The sequence below is a fragment of the Bidens hawaiensis genome, unplaced genomic scaffold (assembly GCF_021521415.1).
Source record: "Bidens hawaiensis isolate Kalapana, Puna unplaced genomic scaffold, B.hawaiensis_p1.1 tig00004743_1, whole genome shotgun sequence".
NCBI lineage: Eukaryota > Viridiplantae > Streptophyta > Magnoliopsida > Asterales > Asteraceae > Bidens > Bidens hawaiensis.
Genome location: NW_027491293.1, coordinates 620,046 through 638,098, shown reverse-complemented (window position 1 = coordinate 638,098; position 18,053 = coordinate 620,046). Strand labels below are relative to the sequence as shown.

The following is an 18,053-nucleotide window of genomic DNA, read 5'->3' as shown; positions in this document are numbered from 1 at the left end:
CCTCAGACAGACGAACCCTATATGCTTCCAGTGTCCTGGAATCCAGAGCGCTTACATGGTGGAATGGAGTAGCTCATGCGCGTGGCGCAGAAGCTGCTTCCAGCATACTCTGGGAGGAATTTAAGGATCTCTTGACGCGAGAATTCTGCCCTCCCAACGAAGTTAAGCGCCTGGAGGAAGAATTTTGGAATCTTAAGCAGTACAGCGGAGAAGCGCGCGAATACGCGACGCGCTTCCACGAGCTAAGCTTACTGGTCCCTCACCTTGTTACCCCTTCCCGCCGAGCCATCGAGAAATTTCTTGGGGGTCTCCCCATGGAAATTCAAGATTCTGTATGGGCCAGAAACCCAGTTACCCTCTCTGACGCCATCGAATTGGCCGCTGTGCTCAGCGACAACCATGTCAGAGCAGGAACCCTGTTCCTGCGGGGAACTGAGAAGACCAAACCCACCAAGACTGTCCCTGAACCAACAGAAACCAAACCAGAACCCTCAAACCATAACCAGAAACGTAGGACGTTTTTACTTTTGGACCTAGAATTAAAATGTATCAAGACAAGTTAATGTTGTTTGAATGTTATAATTTATAATATATTGATTTATGTTTGATTTATGTTTTTTTATTTTCCCCGCTGCGCGTGCGCGATAAAATGTGTATTAATAAATATTGACACCAATAGTGTCGCGAGTAATGAAGCAATATGTGGCGCCCCGATGTATAATCCGCCTTTGGTCGGGGTGTTACAAGCCCAACTTGAGCGGTCTTGAACCATTCGGGTCTCCTTGTTCGATTTTGAAGACTAATTCGAAATTTGGTGAAGTAGCCGATGAAGGAATTTTAGTCGGTTATGTTGTTGGGACTCCCAACAGACGGGTCTTCAATACGTCGACTTGCAAGGTGGAGGTGGTGTGTAACACCGACATTACTAGTTACCAATCGCCAAAACCAAGCAATGGACCTGCTGAGCTTTTCGACTATGTTAAGCTTTTTAAGTCATTTAACATCCCTAATTTGGAAATTTCTGAAGAAGAAGAAAGAATTGCGACGAAGATGATACTTGATGAGGAAGAGAATCTATTGCAACGACAGCTTATTGAGAAATGTCAACCTTCCACATCAAACACTATTGATACCCCTGCTGCCTTACCTGAAGATGAGTTTATCAATCCATTTCACTCTCAGCCAGAAACAACCATTGATGAGATCTCTTCAAATTTGGAAGATAATTTGCATGTCGGTGCTGTTCCGACCACGAGAATTCACAAAGATCACCCATTGGAGAATGTTATAGGTGATGTGTCCTCCAGTGTACAAACCAGAAGTAGCTTGAATGAGCACACCTGTGTTTATACAAGCATTAAAGAAACGGGTATAATAAACGAATGTTTGTACTCATGCTTTATTAGCCAGATTGAACCGAAAAATTATCAAATGGCTCTTAAGGACAGCTCGTGGGTCGAGGCCATGCAAGAAGAGTTGGCTCAATTCGAGAAGATGGAAGTCTGGACTTTGGTTGAAAAACCAAGGAATGTGCATGCTATAGGCACAAAATGGGTGTTTAAGTGCAAGAGGGATGAAAAGGGGATTATCATTAGAAACAAGGCGAGGCTGGTTGTTAAAGGTTTTAATCAGCAAGAGGGTATTGATTACAATGAGGTGTTCGCTCCTGTCGCCCGGTTGGAAGCGATAAGATTGTTTTTGGCGTTTGCTGCATGTAAGAGAATGAAGGTGTTTCAGCTAGATGTGAAGAGTGCGTTTTTAAATGGGAAAGTTGATGAGGTTGTGTATGTTGAGCAACCTCCGGGTTTTTCTGACCCAGACTTCCCAGATCACGTATACAAGTTGAGCAAGGCGCTGTATGGATTACATCAGGCACCTCGTGCCTGGTATTCAACGTTATCGGACTACTTGCTAGAGAATGGTTTTGAAAGGGGTTTGATTGACAGCACACTGTTCGTGAAGAGAGAAGGAAGCGACTTCCTACTAGTTCAAGTCTACGTGGATGACATCATATTTGCTGCATCAAGAGTCTCCATGTGTCAAGATTTTGAGGATGTCATGAAGAAAAGGTTCGAGATGAGTGCTATGGGTGAACTAACTTTCTTTCTAGGATTGCAGGTTGATCAGAAGAAGGACGGGATGTTCATTCATCAGACGAAGTACGTTCATGATGTGCTCAAGCGATTCAAGATGGAGGACAGTTCTCCATATGACACTCCAATCTGCGTCAATCACAAATTGGGCGCTGAATCAGATGGTGACGCAGATGTGGACCCAACTCTGTATCGGGCGATAATATGTTCATTAATGTATTTAACTGCTTCTAGGCCTGATATAATGTTTGCTGTTTGTCTTTGTGCACGTTTTCAGGCAAATCCAAAAGAATCTCATTTGAAAGGTGCAAAGAGGATACTGCGGTATCTCAAGGGCAAGCCGAAACTAGGGTTGTGGTACCCGAAGGGAGGAGACGTGGAACTGGTTGCTTATACTGATTCTGATTATGGAGGATGCAATCAGAGTCGGAAGTCGACAACAGGAGGATGTCAGTTTCTCGGTGGAAGATTAGTTTCCTGGCAGTGCAAGAAACAGACGTCAGTCGCAATCTCAACGTGCGAAGCTGAATATATGGCAGCATCCAACTGCTGTTCTCAGGTTTTGTGGATTCAGCAACAATTGCGCGACTATGGTCTGAATTTCTTACTCACTCCTATTTTAATTGATAACACTGCAGCCATCTCAGTAATTAACAATCCCGTGAAACATAGTAAAACCAAACATATTGACATTCGTCATCATTTCATACGGGATTGTGCTGAGAAGAAACTGATTAAGGTCGATACGCTTGAGAATTTCGCTGACTTATTTACAAAAGCGTTTGATAAAACCAGATTTCAAAACCTAATTGAGCTAAACGGGATGATCAATCCCGAGTAACCATGTTTTTCTTTTGTGTTTTATTGATAAAAAAAAAAAAAAAAAAAAAAAAAAACGTCACTAATCGCTTAAAATTATGTCGGTTATCTCAGTTGGAAGGACATGTCTTAGGATATGTTTTGGTCCTCATTTTCTACTTGTAGATTTTGAGGATAGCCATTAACCGGATGACTGAAAGTGACCGGGGCGATTTATGATGTGTTTTCTTTCTGTCGCTGAAAATTAGTCGTTCATACTTAGTTAGAAGGACACATACTTGTATGTGGTCGGTCCAGTTGATCCATTGGATCTTCAGGATTGCCGTTTACCTGAAGACTTTGACGTGATCGGGGCGATTGAAGTCAAAATTTTTTTTTGGGAAATGAAATTACTTTTCAAGTCTATTACTTCGTATGAAGTAAATGTGCTATGTTTAACAGAAAGTTGATCCAACCTTGGAAAATGATATATATACTGATTGTGTGTGCTTAACTAGTGAAGTTATTAGGCTTAAAAGGCTTTAGAACAGTCATTGTATGTCATGGTAATTTTTATGGTGCGTAAAAGTGTATGTGATACTAACTTAAACTACTCGATTTTACGTGGAAACTCCTTAAGAGTTTTGAATGTCTTCATACATATCTTTCCGAATGATAGGCAGAAAAGCGACTACCCAGTCATACACGAGCCCGTAAGTGTTCTGATTCCCGTGAAGAAAGCATTTCAAGACACTGCAGTGATCCAGATTCGGGACTTGCAGTGGTTTAGTACTCCGAAGTCTATAAGTATGTTTCGGTTAAAATATATATATATATATATATATATATATATATATATATATATATATATATATATATATATATATATTTAGTACTTATGAGTTATAGTAACAATCAAGACTTCTCAATTCTGGAGTAAGAAGAGAACGGGAAGCAGACAACGAGTACTTACAAGTTAATCAGACACTATGGGTCGAAGTCAATTTGGGGTGACTTGGATATAGCCAAATACGCTTTGAGAATAGATAGAAGGCATCATTATCTCTGAGTTGTTGCCCACTTAAATTTTGAGCTTAATTGAACCTTAATCCGTATCACAGAAACGTTGAAAACCATTTAAGTTATTTACATGCTTACAACCTGTTTCTCTATGTCATAATACAGCTAAACACGGATCCAAGTGACAGTCACGTAGTTAGTATGATTCCTGTTAGGATCTTTCTAAAAACGTAGTGGTCCCTGACTAGACTGAAATTTGATCCCTTAATTCGTTAAATTTTTATAAGTTTTTCTATTTTTGTAGTTGTATTATCTTATAACTGGTTACTTAGACTTGATCATTTTTTGTTTAACTCTTTATGAAAGTTTCAAATGTTAATTGCAAAATGTTCAAACTTAAAGGGTTGATTCTGAAATTATAGGCGAAGTTGTTGAATCAGGCGAACTTGTGCTTAACTTCGCCTAGGCGAAGTTATCCGTAACTTCGCCTGACCAACTCTGACCCTATATAAGTTTTTTTTTAAACAGTAAAACTTCATTATTTATCAGCGAACTTGTTATTTCCGGCGAACTTACGAGAATTCCGGCGAACTTGTGTTATTTCCGTTTTCGATCTTTGTTTCCAGTTTCTATTATCATTGAGGGTATGTGTTGTCGATATCCCTCACAAACATATTCGTTCTTGATCGTTTTTACCCGGTTCGTGATCTCGGGTCGTCGGACCTTCAAAACCGAAACTTTAAAAACTTGTGTTAACGTGTGCATGGACAAACCTTACATCTAAACATACTTATTATCATGTGTTTTGATGTCCTTGATCGTCGGACTTAACCGAAAACACCGGATTTCCGGTGTTGGAATCCTAACAGTCGCCGATTAAGTTCAGGCGAAGTTAGGGTTTAGGCGAAGTTATCCGCAACTTCGCCTGGGGCTTAATTTCGCCTAAGGCGAAGTTATCCACAACTTCGCCTGAAGCTTAATTTCGCCTAACACTTATCTTCGCATGAGGCGATGTTGTGATAAGGCGAAGTCATCATCAACTTCGCCTATACCAATTTACTTAACAATCAGTTAGACGAACTTACAGATGAAACGAAGTTATTCCCAACTTCGCCTCACCTTTAAGTTCGCCTATATAGTTTTGATCACAACTTCGCTCATGGTACAAAGCGAACTTGTGGGTTGCTTAACAGTTATCTAACTTGGTTCGTTTAGTGCAGATATGGCTGCTGTTGGCGGTGCTGGTGGTGATGACGGTGATGATCAAAGACAGTTCTTTCCAGCGCATAACCAGTTCATCACGTTAGACCCAGACGCAAGTGGCGTGGAGGACTACAGGGAGATAATCACATTTCTCCTGCGCTCAAGGATCTTCCATGCGATCACAACTACCCTGCCTATTTCCCTACCTAATATTGAAGACTTTTGGCAGACGGTAGATTATGATTGCCGGCCTGAGCCCCCAGTGATGCGAGCAACCGTTAATGGTCATGTTGTGCAGTTTTCTTCAGAAGATATACGGTTGGCTTTGCAGTTTGGAGAAGAAACGAGGGATGACCCAACGGAATTCGTTGCTCCTTTTCGTGACGGGGCGTTCCTCAGGATGGGTTATTCTGGTCCGTTGGGGGACTCACAGAGAAGGAAAGGATTTTTATTAGATCAGTGGCGCTTCCTAATGCACGTCTTGATCGTGTGCATGTCTGGGAGGAAGGCAGGAACTGATGGAATGGGTGCGACGATGCAGTCTGCCATGACTGCCCTGACTTACAACAGAAGATATTCATTTAGTCAGCTGATATTTTACGAGATTGATCGTCAGAGGAGGGCTGTGGCGCGTGAGCGATTTATTATGTATCCTCGATTCTTACAAATGATTCTCAATCATGTGGTTCCGACGCTGCCTCAGAGACGCCCTATTAGATATGTTGAATGTGTGACGAAGCGTATCTTTGCTCAGTGTCGCACTTCTAGCACACGAAGCTAGCCTGAGTTGCGTCCCATGCATACTCCACTGTTCGGGTATCTTGTCAACCCGGAGTATGTTCCCGCTGGTGGGGACGAGTTCAGAGATCCTCAACCGCGACAGGTAAGGGCAACTCAAGCATCATCTGCTGTGCCTGTCGTGGCGGCCGCGGAGGACATAGACCTTGATGCTGCATTCGGTGGTCAAGGCTACTTTGATATGGATCAGGTGGAGGTGCAGGTCTCAGCTGCACAAGGTTCGGGTGAGAGAGTTACTAGAGCAGCTACTTCGGTAGCTGACTCCGATCTTGATGAAACATTTGCTGAAGCTAGACGATTGATGGTGTCTAGGGAGAGAACGATTGGGAAGAGGATGAGAACTGTTGACGACGATGATGAGGAGGAAGATGAAGAAGAAGCAGTTCAGCTAGTGCTCAGACGTTCAAGAAGAGAACGGACAGGTATGGGTTCGGGAGCTGGAGAAACTTCAAGGCTGGTACGTTTTGCTCCACCTGCCTTGTCTGGTATGTCTCTTATTCCTTCTACAGCACAGGTTACTACCGTCCAGACGTCGACTCCAACAATTGTGTCTCTACCACCTCAATCGCTTACTCCATCGGTGGTAGTAGCACGATTTGTTGAGTCTACGGTCACTACTACTGCAGGGTTACCAAGTGTACCACCTGCGGTCACTTCTGCTGCTGATGTCTCGCCAACTCCAACGCCTTCTTCAGACTCCGAAAGGATAGCTTCACTAGAGCGGATCGTAGCTGAGCAGTCCAAGACTATTCAAAGCCTAGTGGAAGCAAACCAACTACAGGCATCCCTCCTGGTCGAGCATGGGAAGATCATAGACGCTATGAAAGCGTTCTTGGCATCTCAGGGGGAGATGAGCTGTAGGGGAGATGAGTTGAGGACAAAACGGAGAGAAGATCAAGACGATGATCCCAATGCACCGGAAGGTGCAGGTGGTGAGCTGCCAAGAACTTCTATAGCTCTTGGTACTTCCACAGCTGAGGGGGAGTCTACAGACGCGGCGGGTGGTGATGATGTAGTGTTGGTGGAGGATGATGTAATCGACGCGTTGAAAGAGCTAGATGATGATGATGAATTTATGCTTGAAGAAGATGTGCTGCCGAATGATGAGATTGAGAAGATCGGTGAGCAAATTATTGTTGAAAATGTGATAGAAGAGGGGGAGATAGTAGATGAATCCGTTGAACACGAGATTCCAGAGGTTGAGATGCCAGATATGGGTGATAAGACAGTTGTGGAAGATACTGAATGGGAAGAGCAGCCGAATTGGAAGGAAGGTTGTGCTCAATGGTTCGTAAAGACGAAGAAACCGGCGGTTCCTAAAATGTTCAAAAAGAGTTACAATATTAAGGGATACGCTGAAGCAAAGAAAGGTATTATCTGCTGGATATATGATGAGCAGCTGCGGCTCTTCGTGATCAAAAGATATGACGGGATTCAGTACTTCAGGAGAACTTTGAGATCATTAAACACACTGCCTGAATGTGAGGTTAAAGACTTAGCCAGATTGGGGTTGATAAATCGAAGTGACGATAACATGGCTAGAGTCATCGGAAAGATCGTATGGAAGGAGAGCATTAAGGAGAAGAAGTTTGAGCTGCTGAAACCACAAAAGGGGAAACTTGTCGAAGACAAGGATAGAGGTTTGAGAGCTGACGGAAAGCCTTGGATGGTTATGAAGTATAAACCGATCCGGTGCCTTAAAGAAGTACCGATGAAGCTTATGCCCAAGGACGTGCTCAAAGACCTAAAATGGTGGTTCGTGGATTGTGAGACAGCGGAGGCGGTAATGGAAGATGAGGATGAACAAGAAGTGCTTAGAGTTTACGACCCGATGCATCTTGTTAATCTATCGCAAGCTGATCTGAAGATGCTCAACGAGAAGAAGATCTTCTACATTCCTGCTTGGAAGGATCAAGCAAGGAAATATCAAAGGGTGGTGTCGGTATGTGTTAGAGAAGGAGCGCACGCGTAAAGATACAAGATTACAAGACTCAAGCTTTGAAGATCAAGATATGAAGCTACTGCCAAGGGGGAGTTTGTTGGTACATGTATGTCAGTAGTTCATAGTCTAGCGTTTGTAATCGAGTCTGTAATGTAATTATGTTTATGATTATGTTTATGTTTATGTATGAGCGAAGTTGTCAACAAGTTCGCTTAGGCGAACTTGTCAAACGAGCGAAGTTGTCAACAAGTTCGCTTAGGCGAACTTGTTGAACAAGCGAAGTTGTTAACAAGTTCGCTCAGGTGAACTTGTTGAACAAGCGAAGTTATGGACAACTTCGCCTGAGGCGAAGTTGTCGTGTTTATATAAACTGTTCACCGTAACAGTTGTGTAGGGTTCGTTTTCAGTTGATTAGTTCGAGAGTTACGTGTTTACAAGTCAGAGTCTGTAATAGTGATCTCGAGTCACGTGTTCGGGTTATCAATATAACGTGTTTCGGTTATTACTCGTGTGTTTGTTTTATACGTATTCTACGCTCGTATCTACCTACGCAGGGATTCCGCATCTGCGCAGATAGCGACATCCCGTGTACGATCCGTCCAGGAACCTACATATATCAATAACAATAACAGAATATGTTGAAAAATGAGATGATACATATGAAAATATCACATAACCAAAAGACAATATGAAGGTAAACTAACCAACAGAGTCGTTGTCTTCTTTTCACATACCTAAATAATCTTAATCTTTCTTATCTTATCAGATAAACTAGTCATGCTAATCTATCCTAAAAACCCTCATTACTTATTTGATCCAACCTTGTTTGCCACGCATTTCCCTCGGCATCCTCATCTCTATTACCTTCTGCTTGCGTGCCTGTGTTTTCTTCCTGATCCAACAATCTATTCCATAAAGCATGGCTAGTCAGTCTAACTATGACCCTGTAAATATTAAGATATTTGGATATAAATTAAGATCATAATTTGGTAAGGTTGCTTAGTGTGTGACCTTTGATATTATATTATATATCAATAGTTGTATTGTATTTTGTGCCTTGAACATATGGATCAAACGGGTATGTGAGCGAATCCTTTATCCATTGTATCAATATACAAATATCCAAGATATGTAGGTACATATCCTTGGAATTAGCTAGTCATCTGCCTGGATAAACAATCTTGCATGTTAGTTATTTTTTTAAGGACGATACGATATAAATAAAATGGTAAACTGCTATAGGCGCATAATACAACAGGAAATTGACCAAGGACAAACAAAGACTAAAACTAAGCACACCCAGACTTCCAATCTAGAAATTGTAAATTCGCCCTATTCTTAATCCTAAGGAATGAACTTGCTTTATTTATTCCATGAGATAAGTGCTATTGAAAGCCCTTTCATTCCCTGCTTTCAAAATCCACCAAATCATCACCAAAACTGTTGAAATATAAACTAAATATTAGAGGTCTTTTAGTTATTTTAGAAAGTATAGTTTATGTCTAGTATGTATATTTATAAAGTCTAGGGGTCTAGTATGTAATTAGTATGTCTATAAAAACCCAAGTAGGGTTGTAAATCTGTACGATTACGATCATTCATATACAAACAAGTTTATCAATTCATTGTTGTGTTGTTATTCTTCAATTCATTCTGAAATTACCTAATAGTGGCATCAGAGCAAAGTTAATCGGTCCAAGGGAACAAAATATGTTCGATCGATTGAAAACAAGAATCGATTGAAAGTGAAAATCGATTTGAAGGAAAAAGAACAACAATCCGTTCTCTGTGCAATTGATTCGATCAATCCAAACGAACCGAAAGAAAGCAAAATCGGTTTTTTTTTCTTTCTTTGTGATTGACGTTTGAAAAAGGGCAGGAAACCCTGGGTAATTGATCGATCAAGAAAGAAGTCACAATTAGTAATTGTGCTTTGATATTGTTGAAATAAAATTGAATTTTAGTTGCTGCAATTTCTTTAGAACAAGTGATTGTGCACTTGTGTTGGTGAAACAAAAGCATCTGGGTTTTGTATTTTTTCTACAATCAGATACATTCTAATTGAATTGATTATATTGAATCAGAAAAATTAAGTTGAGAGGAAAAAGTCAATCACGTGAGTAGTGATTGTTGTCCCTGTTTTGGTTCTGAACATCAAACACAAATTGGTGTTATTGTGGACTATCAAAACAAAACCAGAATATAGTTTTGTTGACTTTTATTTGTTGAAGTTTCTGGGCAGAAAAAAAAAGGGAATAAAATCAAAAGGATAAAGGCAAGTAATCATTCCTTTTTTTTATTATTTCTTGTATCAAGAAAGAAATCGTTTTCATTTGTTGTGTGCATAAACAAAGAAAAAAGGAAACATTGAGAATTTTCCTTGTTGAAAGATTGCAAAATATACATAAACAAATTCGTTTTGTTGTATGTTCATATTGCAAGAAACGTATACGGTATTGTTAGCAAGTCAAAACCCGTGTGGTTTATAGCACGTACAGAACCTACGTGGTTCATAGCAAGTTAAAACGAACCCTTGCAGTTCATAGCAAGATAAAACAAACCCGTTTGGTTTGTAGCAAGTTGAACCTTTGGTTCAAAGAGCAAGTTAGTGCATAAAAACCTGATTAGCAAGTCGGTCAGGAGCACATAAAATCTGGTTAGCAAGTAGGCCAGAGGCAAGTATAGCAAGTTGATCAAAATTAAAAGTCCAATTAGCAAGTTGGTTGGATATTTTTTTCAAATCCTTCGTGGTACAAAAAATCGTTGGTGGTAAAACATAAAAATATGGCAGGCAATAAAAAGAAAGAAAGTGCTTCAACATCAACTCGTGAACAAGGAAATATTTCACTTCAGTGTCCCAAATTGAATGAAACAAATTACACGACTTGGGCATTGTTGATGGAAACAATGTTGAAAGCATATGACCTTTGGGAAATAATTGATGCAAAGGTTGAAACCGAAATTGTGGATGAAAAGAAGATGAATACCACAAAAGCCATGATCTTCCAAACATTACCGGAAGATGTTTTAATGCAAGTCGCTCAATACTCGACTGCAAAGGAAGTTCTGGACTCGATCAAAGTCAAATATCTTAGAGCCGATCTAGTTTAAAGACACGTTTACAAACGTTGAGAAGTGAATTAGAGGCTCTAAAGATGAAGTCAAATGAAACCGTAAGCGATTTTTCGGGAAAGTTAAGCAGCTTGCAAACCAAGTTTAAAACTCTTGGTGGTACTTTGAAAGATAAGGCACTCGTGAGGAAACTGCTTATATCGGTTCCAAAGAAATTTCTACCAATTGTGGCATCTATCGAACAATATCAAGAGATAGACACGATGCCATTTGTAGAAGCCGTTGGAAGAATAAAGGCATTTGAAGAACGTCTCAAAAGCCAAGACGAACCAGAAGATAATGATCAGGGAAGACTTCTAATGGCAAGTTCAAGCAATCCAGGTCGTGGTAGAGGGCATGGTAGAAATTCTAATAAAGGAGCAAGTGGATATGGAAGAGGCATGGACCGAGGAAATAAGGACAAAAGCAAGTTTAAGTGTTATGAATGTGGAGAAGTCGGTCGTTTCGCAAAAGAATGCACCAAATGAAGAACAAGGAGCAAGAGTCCAATCTCATCCATGATGATGAACCGGTCGCATGCTGTGAAAAAGCAAGAAAATTGAAGACCCTCTTTAAACTATATTTAGTTTAAGGGGGAGTGTTGAAATATAAACTAAATATTAGGGGTCTTTTAGTTATTTTAGAAAGTATAGTTTATGTCTAGTATGTATATTTGTAAATGCTAGGGGTCTAGTATGTAATTAGTATGTCTATAAAAACCCAAATAGGGTTGTAAATATGTATGATTACGATCATTCATATACAAACAAGTTTATCAATCAAGTGCAAGTTTATCAATTCATTGTTGTGTTGTTATTCTTCAATTCATTCTGAAATTGCCTAATAAAAACCACTGCTTGACTTGACTTTTTTTTAAAATATATCTTGAGCCTATCTGCATAGAAGAAAAACTGAGTAAGTCCTCTACCATGCAGATAGCCTCGAAAGACACCCTGCACCAGGATTGCATTCCTTGCCAAATCAATTTCGCACTTGGACAAAAGAGCAACAGATGAGCAATGCATTCCGGCGCCAATGCAACTTGCACATAAAGATGATTGTACCTGAATGTTTGTTTCACAAATTCAACCTTAGTGGGAAGCCAATTTAAGGCATCCCTCCAACCACAAACGTTACATTTTAGTATTTTACCCAAACAAAGGAATCATAAGTCTCCTGTGATATTTTCATTCAGTCAGTCAGTCACCTAGAGTGTGTATCAAAAAGCTACTCATCCATCTGATCCATGCTTAATCTGAAACCCTTTGTTTCTTCCTCAAAATCCCCCAGTTCCTTCATATCTATTGCCGGCGCCTATTCTATAACCCCTTCCTAGCTCCGGTAAAACTCACCTGTTTCTTGACACCCTATACAGTATATACTACCTGACATATCTTCTGCTTTACAAGTTCAAATAAGTTGAGGAAGCGATCCTTAAAATATGCTCCCGACCCAGACTATTAGTTATATGAGGATCTTGTGCGATGTGCTTGGGTTGTGCGTGAGCTTTAATAGAAGACTCCATGGATGGAGCTTTTTATGACTATTTTCATGGATTGGGCTTACAAAACTATTTATACTCTTCGACCCTTAAAGGATTACCTTATACGTGTTTACGTGGTTGGGCATCAGCTTTTGTTACACCCAAATTTATACAACAATATTAATTGAGTAATTATGCAGAACAGTTCCCAAATAAAACAAGGATTTCAAATGAGCTGTTCGTAATGGGATTTTAACAAATGATGACCCTTAGTACATTACATGGACTTAGAACTTTTTCATCCTTTCTAAAAGTACTATGGATGACTCTAAATCTTAACCATACAAAAACATTAGTTTTAAGGATCATATTTAACATCCTGAGAGTACGGTTATAGTTAAATGTATTTCCAAAACAAGTATCCAAAATGTTGCCAATTTATGTAAATCCGAGACTTCCAATCCAAAGGCCACAATCGAGCATTCATGTTACATTATTCACACTGAAAAACAAATGTTAGTATAAGTGTGAAATCAAACACTATTTAATAAGGAATCACATACTTAAAACGAAAGAGACAAATTGGTTCAAAATTGATCCCGGAATATGGTACGCTTGTGGTGGCACGCCAGATGCTGATCAGCATACGAGGTGGTGCACCATCGGCATATACATTTTACCATTGGCATAGCATATGCCGAGCTCTGTACAGAGTTTTGCTACCAATTAATCTAACCCGTTACCTTGTTTCTCTTGTAATCATTGTACTCGAACCACTTACTAATTCATCCCTATTCCGATTTATTCACTTTATTGATGTTTTGCATATCAAACTCCTATATTAAAAAATGGTTCTTGAATGAACCATATCCTAATATATTATCCAAACCTACAAACTTTAGTAAATTATGCACGTATGTTCCTTTCATAAACTTATACAAGAACATAACTTTTTGTTAGAAGATAATCCCGCTTGATGATCTTCTACTTTGACCACTTGATTTCCTAGAGCAAATCATTCTAGCTAGAAAGTTAAATTCTTTTGCCATCACATAACACATTTCACAACCAAAAAAAAACACACACACACACACTGTTATTATTTTATAATGATCTTCTTAAAAAATCGACACTCACCAAACACAAACAAAAAGGACCTGCACATTTTTAAGAATTTGATTCTTCATTTCTTTGTTGACTAGTCAATTAAACACCAACTTTAACCATTAGTCACTTTGGCTTAATAACATAACTCAACATGAGTTATCATTATTACAAAGAATTTCAACATACTATTATTACTTGATATTTATCTTCTTAAAAATGAAACACAAGGCTAAATTTAAAATATATTAAATTCCGATGTTAATTACAGCTTTGGACATCGAACACCCGAGCTCAGGTCTATTAGATCAAGTTATACATATTGATTTTTAGGAGGTAGTATTATACAAATATAAGTCATCTTATATGACCTCATTTTGTAACACTAATTATACACAATTATCATGGCAACTACTTATATACACTTAATGACTTAGGGTTTATCTTAGCCCACTAGCTTTAAAGAAAAAACTAGGACTTTTGGTACCTAAAACTCAAGGCCCCTAACAAATTATTTTTTTCTTTTAATTTTTTTTTACAATATACTATAACAAGGCCCCGTATCAGACCCACGAAGGGAAGAAACAAAGAAACCAAAACTATACAACGGAAGGAAAGAGAAAACACAATTACAACATATTTGGATGGCTTGATCTAACACCTAACCATATTAAAATAACATCCTCCTTTATCCGCTCCATCAGGAAATGTTTATTATTAAAGATCACATCGTTTGACACTTCCATAGACACCAAAACGTTTTCCTAACTAATTGTATTTCTAGTCACATTTAGTGGGGGTCCAGTTATTTTTTATTTAGTAGCGAGGTTGGCCGTTGACTATTGAGCGGGTGAGTGAATGAGAAAGAGAGGGGGTGTTTAAAAGATTGGTTAATGGCAGTAAAAGCAACAATAAATGGTAAGATAATGTTGAGTTCAATGGTGTGGTTAGGCTTTTAAATGATGGGTGGAATATTAACCAAAAGCTTTGGGCGGGGGGGATCAATTTAGCTAAGGGTATGGACGGTTAAATTAAAAAAAAAAAAAGATGATTGTGACCTATTAGGTATGATTAACTGGCAATGAGATGACATTACTAATCCCAAGTTGAACTCTCACTTGGCCCGGATGTGGACATGTGGTCACAAGTTTAGCTTTATTATAACATCAAAGGAAAATCATATATCGGTCATGGAGAGGAAAGAACTGGTTTCATAACGAATGACATGTTTCAAATATCACCAACATGTTTTGGACGTACGTAATGTTTGTGGATAAGAGGAGAAATCCGAAATTAAGAGTGTTAAAGTGGAATTAGTAGTACTGTACTAGCTAGGACGTATTACTTCCTGAAAAGTCTCTAACAAGCAACACAAGATAAATTTGTGAGCTCCATGTTGGTAAATCAAACAATATTAATAATATTAATGGTATAAGAGGTCGAATGTTACAAATGGTACCAGAGCAACTCATGAGTCGTTTGGAATGGTGGGGCAAAGCTTATTGAAGATGATAAGCCATCGGGGTGTTCATTCAAGAGGACATCTTAGGCAAATCCAAAATCCAGATTGGGATGATGGTGTAGACCTTATCAAGGGCAATGGGTCCGTGATAGGGGTGAGTGATTGTAATACCCTTGATAAATCTCACATCATTCATGGACAATAAAAAAGTTAAGTTCATAAAAAATGACCACCTCAAATATCAAAACATGATTTGGGCGCAATAGCTACATATGAGAAAAAGTACCCCACAGTTAAACATGCTTGAATTTTCTACCACCGGGGCGTGTGACCTTTTGAAAATTCTTTTAAGAGAGAGATTTATGAGGTACTTGTAAGTAAATCAGATAATATTGGTGGCAGAAAAGGTGAGTTAGAAGTATGCCTAGTATTGGCTTTTGCATGACTTTGGATGGATTCATATAGCCCACTTTTGTTATGCGATAAATTGTATTTTCCCTTTTGGTTAGTTTGACCTTGGGTATGTATCCTGATGAGCCATAGGCCGATGTCTACATTTTGTATTCATTGATTATTTTCTACTAAGGAGCTATTTTAATTCATAAAACAAACTAAAAAAATAAACTTAATTATTCGTAAAATAATCATGCATTTTTATTCATAAAATAAACTTAATTATTGTTTATTAATTTTAGAAACAACACACAATGCATGTAACTAAAGTAATGCATTTGGATGTATAGATTAGGGCTGTCGTAACATGTCGGACACGACACGATAAAACACGATGACCTGTTGTGCTAAACACGAGCACGACACGATAACTAATCGTGTCATTTTTTCGAAACACGAACACGAACCTGTTTAGTAACAGGTTAACCTGTTAAGACCTGTTAAGGAACCTGTTTAAAGGCACAATGAATAATACAAGTGTAACGAAACCAAAATATTCAAAACGAGCATAAAAGTCTTAATTAAAAGATAATTCGTAACATATTTGAAACAAAAAACCACAAATCCATAACATACTTGAAACAAAATACGGCAAATCCATAGTATACTTGAAACAAAAAACCATATGAGCAAAGCATAACATCCATAAAAAACATAACATTTGGGTTCTGACGGGCATTAATGACATACCATTTGTAAATATAACTTTATGTTTAAGACTTTAGGAGTGTATATATATTTATTTTTTAAAATAAAAATCTACACGGGTTACTAACAGGTTAACAGGTCTTTAACTTGTTAGGACACGAATTTAAACATGTCTTAAACAGGTCAACCTGTTTAAGATACGAAACCTGTTAAGCTCAAACCCAAACCTGTTAAAACCTGTGTTGTGTCGTGTTAACAGGTCCGTTTCATAAATTGACAGCCCTAGTATAGATCCGCAATTACTACTAGGGGCTTAAGCTATTGCTGGTTGGTGAGGCCACATGTTCTAGCTTGAGGAAGGCATCAGCTAACATCCCACCAAGACGTACTTGAGCCGAGGTGGTAAGGTGCCGCTTATCTTCTAGCAATGGCAAACCTTTGGCGTCCACACACTGAACTTTTTGAAGCTTTAATCCTAGTTGTGCTTTTCTAACTATTTCGATGTAGGGTCCGTTTGCTGAAGCTAGAGCCACCTAGACCATCAAAACTAAATGAAACATGAGACAAACGTATTTTCGTTTTCTTCTGGTTAGTTTGAATATATAACTTGCATATAAATATCCAAGCCGTTTGTGACACTTAGAAAAATAATTGTTTGCAACTAATCAATGGACACGCACAAAAACCAATGAAATAGTAACACCTGGTCTTGCCATTTGTTTGTTCCTTTAACTAGATCTTATCGGGAGTTAATTTTGAATGCCTTAGCCCTCCTTATAAGCTGCTTGTAGAGAACACTCCCTCTTTCCCACTGGCTAATGTTGGTCCCCCTAGGACCACCAACCCCACACGGAACCAAACCCAATGGACCAAACCCTGGATCCCTTGACAACACCTTGTTAGCAAACGCCATCCCGGGACCCACCCCACATGTCACCTGGACATCAATGTCCTTGTGGAGAGGCTCATGGGCTTCTACCCAAGTGAGATTGGCGGTTAGACAGAGGATTGATGTGTTGCCTTGTGCTTGAAGTGGAACGACACCGTCCCATGTGTTATTGTGCACGCCCCCTCGACCGGACATGTTGCTTTGTCCGGCTAGTATGATTATGTTTTTCGCCTTGGATGCGGAAACATAGGCACCGGTCAGATGAAAAACTAGACACAGGAAGCCTAGCATTGTTGTTTGCTTATTGTTGAGAAGTTGGAGATTTTGAGGCCATTGTTTTATGCATTTTATAGGGTAGTTTTTTCTCTCATACATATCCTAGATATGGGAAGTTGCCTAAATTAATGTCCTGAATTATATAAATGGTTGACGTGTTTTAACGTACCAAGTAATGTATTGATTTAATAATGAAATCATAGAAATGGTAATCTGTCTAATCTAATGAGTTTTATAAACGTCCTAAATTATGTAAATGATTTGAAAGTGCTAAAATATTGTACGTGTGTTTCCAAAATGTTTCTAGTAGGTTAAGTATGTGTTTCCAAAATGTTATGCTGGCTTTAAATTGCGTGACTCACTCTCAGATTAGGTCATTTTTTATGCATACGAAATCAATGATCAAATAAAACGAAAAGTTTATGAAAATAACGAGAATGTATTCTAGTATGTAATTAAAGTTCTAATTTGTATATTAAATAGACCAAATAAATTTCTTTATATAATAGATCTCAACTACTACTTTTGTTGCAAAGTTGCAATTCTTCATACAAGGATATGACTATTGTTACTACTGTAGCTATTCAGGTTTTTTAGTGAAAGCCTCTTAAGTCTTAACTACTACTCTTAGCTGGTATACCCTTTGTTAGCACTCAAGTTAAGTCTTCACTCCTAAGTCTTAAGCATCGTTAGCACTCAAGTTAAGTTACCACTGAACATAAGTTATTGCTGCTCGTTATTGGCGTACTACTGAGAATTAAGTTGTCATTACT

The 18,053-nt window shown here is 38.7% G+C and overlaps 1 pseudogene; it reads right to left on the bottom strand.

Moving 5' to 3' along the window:
* Positions 1-16,420: 16,420 nt before the first annotated feature.
* On the bottom strand, positions 16,421-17,295 carry LOC143627837 (putative carbohydrate esterase At4g34215 pseudogene; annotated as a pseudogene).
* Positions 17,296-18,053: the final 758 nt, after the last annotated feature.